Source organism: Cavia porcellus, unplaced genomic scaffold (assembly GCF_034190915.1).
Source record: "Cavia porcellus strain 051 isolate PalLab524CR breed Dunkin Hartley unplaced genomic scaffold, mCavPor4.1 scaffold_17, whole genome shotgun sequence".
Classification (NCBI taxonomy): Eukaryota; Metazoa; Chordata; class Mammalia; order Rodentia; family Caviidae; genus Cavia; species Cavia porcellus.
The window spans coordinates 58,549,818-58,559,771 of record NW_026947500.1 but is presented as its reverse complement, the minus strand read 5'-3'; the positions used below and the strand labels follow the sequence as shown (position 1 = coordinate 58,559,771).

At 33.7% G+C, this 9,954-nt stretch overlaps 1 pseudogene; it reads left to right on the top strand.

Moving 5' to 3' along the window:
* Positions 1 to 713: 713 nt before the first annotated feature.
* Positions 714 to 4,364, top strand: LOC100728415 (olfactory receptor 10AG1-like; annotated as a pseudogene).
* Positions 4,365 to 9,954: the final 5,590 nt, after the last annotated feature.

Sequence of the window (9,954 nt, the reverse complement as noted above, 5' to 3'; positions counted from 1 at the left end):
CATTTAATTTGTCTATGAAATAATTCCATGTAATTTGGAAACCTGAATATTAAGTTCTATATAACAAATCTCAAATACGTGTGTTATCTTCATGACTCTAGTAGGAGAAAAATATTTTTGCTAAATCCATTTAGTTCCATCAATTATAGTAAGCCAATCTCTATTAACATGAAAGTTACAGATCTATGTAGATAGCTATTTCATAAAAAATAGTTCTAAAAAATTATGGTGATAGTGAAAAAACTAACTCAAAGATGATCATATGTTTTAAGACATCAAAAATTGTGCCCATTGATTATAACCTTGTGTGTATGGAAGTGTCTTTGTGATTGTACTTTATTATGCAAAGTACAAAGAGAGTTATGGGAATTAATAGTACATTTTTTGTATTGGTTACCTACAATGCCCATAGAAGAATATTCTTACAATAAAATGATAGGATTTTTAAATTCTTTACTTTTTGACATTGTTAACATCATGTTAAAGTAACAAAAACTTAGTTAATGTAGTTTTCTCACTAGGATTAACTTAAATAATGAAACTATATCTTAGGAGGGCTGAAAGAGAAAATCTGTTGAGATGTAATTATTTATCTAGTGAAATTACACTGTAAGAGATAAAATGGTATTTTATAATGAAAAATTTTTGCACCAGTTAAAGGAAAGAATAAAATAAAAGATTTATAATTGAAAAACATAAAAGGGAAGTCTTTCAAATAAAAGAAAATTAAGACAGGTGGAAAGTTAAATACAGAACATGAGTCAGTAAAAATACAATAAAAAGATACATATGCATAGCATTTTTCACACTTTAAAGTGTTCTTCAAAAATAAATAACACCTGAAAACAAAAACAGTGGGTTGTGGTGTTAATAAGCAAATGAATGTAAGACGTAACTCTGGAATATAAAAGCATAGATAGATGAAGATGATGTTTCACAAAATTATGTTTGAGATTCTTATATGCATACAAACCCAGAAATGATGTTCTAGATGTTGGATGATTACAGGAAACATTAATCTTTGCATTCTGTCCTTACTTAAAATTGTGTGTTTTCAAGGTGGCATGTGTTTTCAATCAGAGAGACACCTTCTCTAAACATCAAAAAGATAGCATAATATAAATACAAGCAAATCTAGGTATTTTAGGAAGCATGACATGCTATATTTTCATAAACTTAATTTAGGAACAAAATATCCCAATTATGAAAAGGGCTTTCATCACAACCTATGAAACCAAGCATTGCATTTATACAGTATAAAACATGTAGGACTTTTTTCTGATGACCTAAATCTGGATGAATTGTGGGAACAAATGTAAGTTAGACAATTTCCCATTATTTATTAAAGACTTTGAATAAAATATCAAGGTATTTTAAATTTTTCCTGAAAGATAAACAAGTGCTCTTTTACTACCAGTTAACTCCCCCTGTGGAGGGGAGCTTTACACCAAAGAAAGGAAGACAAAGAAAGTTCTTTTTTTAAAAAGTAGCTCTCAATAATGAACCAGAGTGATTGGCAAATCCAACCAGACTTCCAGAAATGAAATTTGATGCACAAGAGAAGATTGTCCCCAGAGTAAAAGTGACTATTTCTACGTAAGAAGGGGAAGAGTTCTTTAAATAAGCAAAGGTATCTTAGCATTCAATGGACTTCCTGGGAAAAAGAACTTAAAAAATTGTAGGTAAACTATTATTTAAACAATTTTTTGTTGCTAAATACAAATTTGTGAAGGTGAGCTGTGATAGAAATATGTAACTGTTTTACTTAAGAATGTTTTCAAATTGAAACAAAAACCCCATGAAACTCTGAGTTCTTTATCTGTAAGGGAGTTAAGTCACAGATATGTTCACTTTCTTGATTATAAAGTTAAGTATAGTGAGGTATGTGTCAAATATTAATTATGTTATTAATAGAAATAATTTACATGAGAAAACTTGAAAATTATTTCTACCTGATTATAGCAATAGAAAGGAATCAGTGTATCATTATCATTATATCAAGTCAAAAGTGTCAGATGACTGAGTCAAATATACAGGTAGAATGGATTTGAGAAGATAGAAGAGTACATACTGTTGGAAAGTTGGGGAAGAAACATTAGCAAAATGCACTTAAGAAGCATTACAAAATTGTAAAGCAGTGCAGAATACTTCATATTGGATAATGTTAATGCAAAAGATCAAAAATGTCTTGTTTTGATTTGGGTTTGATTTTTTGAAATTTTTTTAGTTATTTATTAGATATGTCTGCAGCTCATTCACTTTACAGCCGTTTGGGAAGTAGGTCCTCGTACACAACAGAGTATGATTCTGTTTTTAAAAAAATATCCTTCTCTTTCTCTGTCACCTTCCTTCTTTCTATTTTAAAGCCCTTTCTTCATTTTTGTTCTTATCCATATTATGAATGGAGAGTATCTCTCACTTGAGGCAGGCGATGTACAAAAGCACAATAAAGAACAAATACAAAGAAACAAGCATGTAGATTTCTTGCCAATGAGGAGGGCTCTGAGAGAACATGGATGTGAGGAGATGGGCAGAGGACACAGAAACAAGGAGAACAGTGATATGCTTTTATTTTTAGTTCCATGTATGTACTTCAGTCACTACAATGGCCAGAGTATATCACTACCAGGTTTAATCAAACTTGCACTGAACTGGCACTACATTAGACAAGCAATGCAGAGAAACAGAGTTGCATTGGATTAAAAGGAAATCATGTAACAGAAACAACAGTATGAAGAATTATTCATATCATTCATGAAGTTATACTTGTTAATATTTATCTTTCATGGGACAGGAGATGGTAACAGAGAAAGTTATAATTATTTGAGCTTCATATATTTGGTATTTTGAATATAGGATGGGAGATATGTACATGGAAAAACAATAATAATAATGCACTTATTTCCTTTGCAATGAAAAACTCATTTAGGAGCATCGCTTCCACTGGAGTGCTAAAAGAAGATATAAACTCATGTTTACTAAGAATTTTTTTAAAAGCTTCAAGAGAATTGAATTTGATGAAGATGGCAAACAATTATCAATACAGAGAAAAATAATAAGCCAAGGCAAACAATAGAAAAAACCTGTTGGTTAATTCTAATATTAAGGGTATGAGAAGAATATAATATTCACCCACACAATGTACTGTAAGAATTGCATTTCTCCATAATCCTGAGTATCATTACAACTAACTATAATAAAATGTTAGACTTTATCTCTTGAATTACAGTTAACTGCAAACCAGTTCATTTCTGAAGTTTCAAATTTCATATCATAAAAACAGAAGGTAAAATTGTAAATAACATTTGAGATCATGTATCTACAGACCTAATTACAGTAGCACAACAGTGCATGCAATTTCAAATACAAATGGATTAACTATCCTAAATATATTGTAACTTCAGATGGAATGCAAATGAAGAAAGAAATATCAAATACTACTACATTCATGGATTTTGTTCTCTTGGGGTTTTCTGATATTCCTAACCTTCGATGGTTTTTTTTTTGGAATATTTTTACTCATATATTTGACAATTCTGATGTGTAATAGCATTATAATACTGATAACAAAAGTTGACTCTACTCTTCAGAGTCCTACGTATTTTTTCCTTAGCAATTTTTCTTTTCTGGAAATTTGTTATGTAACAGCCACTATCCCAAGAATGCTCATGGATCTTTGTATCCCAAAAGGAAATATTTCCTTTCTTGCTTGTGCTACACAAATGTGCTTTGTTCTCCTGCTGGGAGGTACCGAGTGCCTCCTCCTGACTGTAATGGCCTACGACCGCTACGTAGCCATCTGCCACCCTCTGCGTTATGCCCTCATCATGAATCACAAGTTCTGTGTGCAGCTGGTGGCTGCCTCCTGGGTAAGTGAGATTCCAGTCATGATTGGGCAAACATGCCAGATTTTCTCTCTGCCCTTTTGTGGGTCTAACCAAATCCATCACTTCTTCTGCGACATCCCCCCAGTACTCATGCTTGCCTGCGGAGACACTTCTGAGAATGAGATTGCAGTCTATGTGGTTGCGGTGGTGTTTGTCACGGTTCCCTTTCTATTGATCATCGTCTCCTATGGCAGAATTATCTCCAACATTCTGAAAATGCCCTTGGTCAGAGGCAGAGCTAAAGCCTTCTCCACCTGCTCTTCTCATCTGACAGTTGTGGTCTTATTCTATGGCACAGCTAGCATCACTTATTTACAACCCAAACCAAGTCGATCTGAAGGTACAAGGACACTCTTTGCTCTTTTCTATACCATTTTGATCCCAACTCTGAATCCAATGATCTATACTCTGAGGAACAATGATATCTTGTTTGCACTGAGAAAATTACTAAGTTATCAACATGGGGTAAAGACCTGAAAACTCCGAAATAATTGGCTAGTGTGTTTCTCATATAGCTACAGTTGGAAAATACTCACATTTTCTTGTATAACTATATATTGATAATTTATGATATGATTATGAAATCATGTTATGTACAATGGTATTAGTTTTATATAGTTTACTTAAAATGTAATTATAGTCAGTATATAAATGAACACTTATGAAGATCACTGATCTCTTTCTAGGACTCAATCTTTCTTTCATGGCTGACTGGTGATTTAACAGCTTAAACGGTACAATAAAAGGTCAACTGAGTGTCTCATATCTAGTGATACAGTTCATATCTGGGAGTAAGTTTCCTTTAACTTTTCCACTCTTGCATTCATTTTTTGAACTTCTCTGGTCCTCTGTTTCTATTAATGTAATGAAAAATACCGGAAGTAACCATGAAACTGAGAACAGGGGATTCTGTGTTTTTCTTTTGTTTTATTTCAACATTCTCCCATTTCCTATCTTGTCTTAAAGCTCATGACATTGCAAAACTTCAAAATCTCCTCACTCCTTTATTGTCCTGAATTTCACTACCCTGTAGTAAATTTTAAAAATATGTGGCCAGCAATTTGCCATTTCTATCTTTGTCTCTATACATGCCCTTTTACAACTCACATTCTGCGTATGTTGTCTCCTCTGTGTCAAGATATGCTATTCTGCTATGCTATTCTCAGTCCCTCACATTGTAGCTTTTGTTCTTGCTCTGGTGTTACCCAGCTCTCAACACCCACTCTGAGTGAATTGGGTAGTGGTCCCTTATTTCTCTGTATCTGCAAATGTTAATTTATTTGAAAGAATGGAAAAGTGCATTATACTTAAGCACTTTGAAATGCAAGTCACTATGGTTTAGAATGGATAAAGAATTAATATCCTTTTTCAGCACAGGAGATACAGATAAAGAAAGGGTTTTTAAAAGACATGGAAGGTGGAGAAAACATCGTATGAAACAGGATGCATAGTAAAGGCAACTCCACAGTAAAGCGGCCAAGAGCTACCTATACCTGGGAGAGGCAACGAAACTTCTCCCTTAAAGGATTCGCAGGAGCTGGAGCTCTGCAACCCTGAGAATTCTTACCTGGCATGGACCTGTAAGAGACTAATTTCATGTCGTTTAAGTCTTCAACTTTGTGACAATGTATCAAGGTGCATATAGGAAAATAATACATCATGTAATTAGGCCTCCAGTTAAAGGGGTTTTTTTACCTCAGTCATCTGAAACAGATTCTGTATTTTTCCTGGCAACTGCTGATACATCACCCTTTTCTCTGCCTCTGTGGTTTCATCTAAGTTGAACAATATGTTGAAGGCAAGTGCTTGTTTTTAATTGGCTAATTTAATCAATGAAATTTTGCCTTGCAGGAAAAAAATGTTGCAACAAGACTTGTTCCTCATAGGTATTAGTTCCAAATCATTTATTATTTTTGTTTCTTCAACAACACAGGACCAAATTGCAAGCAGTTGGGAAGGTATCTTGGTTAGCACTAGTTAAGTTGCAATAACAGTGCACCCTATCCTATCTAGTAATTATATTTCCCTAAATATCACAGATTGTATTCTTCTTTTCACCTCTGATATTACAGGCCTTCAAAACAAGACAATAGGAAAATCAGTTCCCTTCAAAATAGCTGTCGTACCTTCCCACATATTGAAATCAAATAATAGAAAACAGACTAAAACCAATTAAAACAAGGATTAAAAACATTATTTGACTTCAAAACAAGGTGATAGAAAATCAGCAGTGCCTACCATAATGTTTCATTTTTTTCCAAGCAGCCTTTCATATCATCATATGTAATAAAATCAATTGTTGTAAACTCTTTAGAAGTTCTAGGCATGTATAAGCCTACATATGTACATCTATCCTTTATTAATTAGAGAAAAAAACAAAACAAATTTTATTATCATTTTTAAAATCAAGATATCAACTGTTAAAGAGTAGTGCATGTGACTGGTAGGTTTGCTGGCACATTGCTGTCATCCTTGCCATGTAGTTCTGAAGAAGGAGGTTCTTATGCCTCCTACCAGCTAGGGTACCTCAGATAACCAGTGTTAGACTATGAATTACAAAGGGTGACTGACTGAATGCCGAAAGATGGAAAACAATACTCCATGAAAGAGGAAACAAAAAAATTGGGGTAGCTAATCTGTTTGCAGATAATGTGAACTACAAACCAAGAATGATCCTAGGAGATAAATAAAGTCACTACATACTGGTTAGGGGAAAACTTAAAGAGGAAAAGATAACTATCTTAAATATATATGCACCAAATTCCAGAACACCCAGTTACACAAAGCAAGTATTAACAGAAATGAAAAATCAAATTAGCATTAACACAATTATAACAGAAGACCTTAACACACCATTGACACCAAGGGTCAGGTCAACCAGACAGGAAATCAGCAAAGAAATAACAGAACTGAATCACACCTGTGAACAAATGGAATTGGTACACTCAGACAGAGTATTCCATCCAACACCAAAATATACATTCTTCTCAGCAGCACATGAGACATTCTCTAAAATAGACCATATACTAGCTCACAGAACATGTTTAAATATATTCAAAAGCATTGAAATTATCCCATGAATGTTATCAGATCATAGTGCCATAAAATTAAAAATTAATGATAAAAGAAACTTCAAAAGCCCCACAAATATAGAAGTTGAATTATATGCTCTTGAGCAATCAATTGGTCACAGAGGAAGTTGAACATTTTTTACAATACCTACAAGTAAATGAAAAAAATACAACTTAATGGAATCTGTGGGATGCAATGAAAGCAGTCCTCAGAGGCAAATTTATTGCACTGAGTTCACACATCAAGAAAACAAATACAAATAAACAACTGTTGCTACACTTCAAAAATCTAGAAAAAGAACAGCAAGTCAAGCTCAAAGCCAAAAGAAGAGAGGAAATTATGAAAATCAGAGCAGAAATTAACGGAATAGAGACTAAGAAAACAATCCAAAAAATCAATGAATCAGAGAATAAATGAAATTGATAAGCCCCTAGCCAACCTTATTTTAAAAAGGAAAGAAACAGCTCAAATTCATGCAATAAGGAATGAAAAAGGCGAAATCACCACAGACTCTGTGGGAATAAAGAAGATCATCAGCACCTATTTCAAAAAACCTCTACTCTTATAGGTTCAAAAACACAGAAACAATGGACACATTCCTAGAAACATGTGATATACCAAAGCTGGGTTAATAAAATGTAAAACTGCTGAATAACCCAATTTCTATTAATGAAATAGAAAATATAACTAAGTCCCTATCTACAAAGAAGAGCCAGGCCCAGACAGATTCACTGCAGAATTCTACAAGAAATACAAAGAAGACTTAATGCCAACACTCCTCAAACTCTTTGATGAAACTGAAAGGGAAACAATCCTTCCTAAGTCATTCCTGGAAGCAAATATTCCTCTAGTGCCAAAATCAGAGAAAGACTCAACTAAAAAAGACAACTACAGGCCAACGTCCATAATGAACACAGATGCAAAAATCCTCAATAAAATATTATCAAACAGGATGCAGCAAATCATCAAAAAGATTACACAATACAACCAACTGGGATTCATCCCAGGCATGCAGGGATGGCTCAACATATGTATGTCAAAAAATGTAATCCACCATATCAATAAAGCCAAAAGTCAGAATCACATGATCATCTCTCTAGATGCAGAAAAAGCTTGTGATAAGGTCCAACACTCATTCATGATAAGAACCTTACAGAAAATTGTAATCCATGATAAAGGCCATCTATGACAAACCAACAGGCAGCACTGTATTAAATGGCCAAAAACTGAAGGACTTTACCTTAAGATAAGGCACAAGACAAGAATGTCCCTTGTCACTACTCCTATTTAACATAGTACTGGAAATACTAGCCAGAGCAATAAGACAGGAAAGAGAAATAAAAGGCATAAAGATAAGAAAAGAAGAAGTTAAATTATCATCATTTGCAGATGACATGATACTCTACATTGAGGACCCCCAAAGCTCCATTGAAAAACTCCTAGTATAATAAATCAATTCAGCAATGTAGTTGGATACAAAATCAATACTCGAAACTCAATAGCATTTCTATACACTAACAACAAAATCACTGAGAGAAATAAAATGAAGGCACGCCCTTCACACTAGCAACCAAAAACATGAAATACTTAGGAATTATTCTCACAAAATAAGTAAAAGACAGGGCTGGGGATTTAGCTCAGTGGCATAAGCGCCTACCTTGCAAGCAGGCAGTCATGAGTTCGATCCCTGGTACCGATAAAAAGGAAAAAGGCAAAAAAAGAGAAGAGCTCCAAATCACTAACACAGAAAACTCAAGACAAAGCACTGTAAGGAACATCAAATAATGATCAAGAAACACGCTGTAGTCAGTCTGCTTTATTAGAGAACTGTAAATTATTGTGTAGAAATACTTACAAATTTAAAAACTACATCCATATGTTTTTATATTTTCTCCTAATGCTAAATTTGCTTTACCGATAATGTGAATATTCACAATAATGGGAATATTCCACAGGTGGTAAGGAAGAAAAAGAAGATACATTAATATACTAGTAATAAATAGATTAAAAATTAGTACTGTACAAGATCCATGACATCCATTGGAACTGGCAAAATACTTAAAAAACTAAGCAAAGTGAGGATCAGGAAAAAAAGAGGAACAGATTGAAGAACTGAACTGATCACACCCCACGTGTATATGATGTGACATGAGGTCATGCAGTGCTGGTCATGCAGAACCTGTGTACTGCATAGCAAAGACCTGCCTGCACATGGGAAGCTGCCAATGTCCCTCAGGTGCAGCTCTAACAAAAGGATCTACATACACAGGATAGGGAACACCTCAAGGAAGCCCCCTCTCTCCAGGAGCTGAGCCTAAATGCTTCTCAAATCAGAAGAGAAAACAATGGTTGCCACAATTTCACCGTCAAAAATGCGAAGAGTGAGCAACTGAACAATCACTGCCACAGACATCACAGACCTGAGATGTTTGAGGAAACACGCTGTAGTCAGTCTGCTTTATTAGAGAACAGTAAATTATTGTGTAGAAATACTTACAAATTTAAAAACTATATCCATATGTTTTTATATTTTCTCCTACTGCTAAATTTGCTTTACTGATAATGTGACTACCATGAAAAGAAAAAAAACCTAATGCATTTAATCATTTTTGTTCATGTTGCTATTTTCTCCTGAACCAACTAAAAATTGTAAATTGACTTTTTGTCTTTAAAGAGAACTTAAAATTGCAAACCTGAATATTATCAAGATTAAATGACATTCTTTAAGTGTGAAAAAATAATTTTACCTTTTAATAATGGAAAATATAAAAATTGATACAATTTCTAATAATTAAAATAAACTTGTTTTTGGCTAAGACATAAGGGGTCTCAGTGAGCTCACTACTTCTGCAAGCATAAGAAAATGCTGGAGAAATTATTAAACTGATAATTATAATTATATAAGGTGTAGATGTCAAAAAGGAGTTGGCAATATTAAAAATAAGGTTAACAGAAAGAAAACCAACTTGATGGTTCAACATTTAGTTCACTTTTG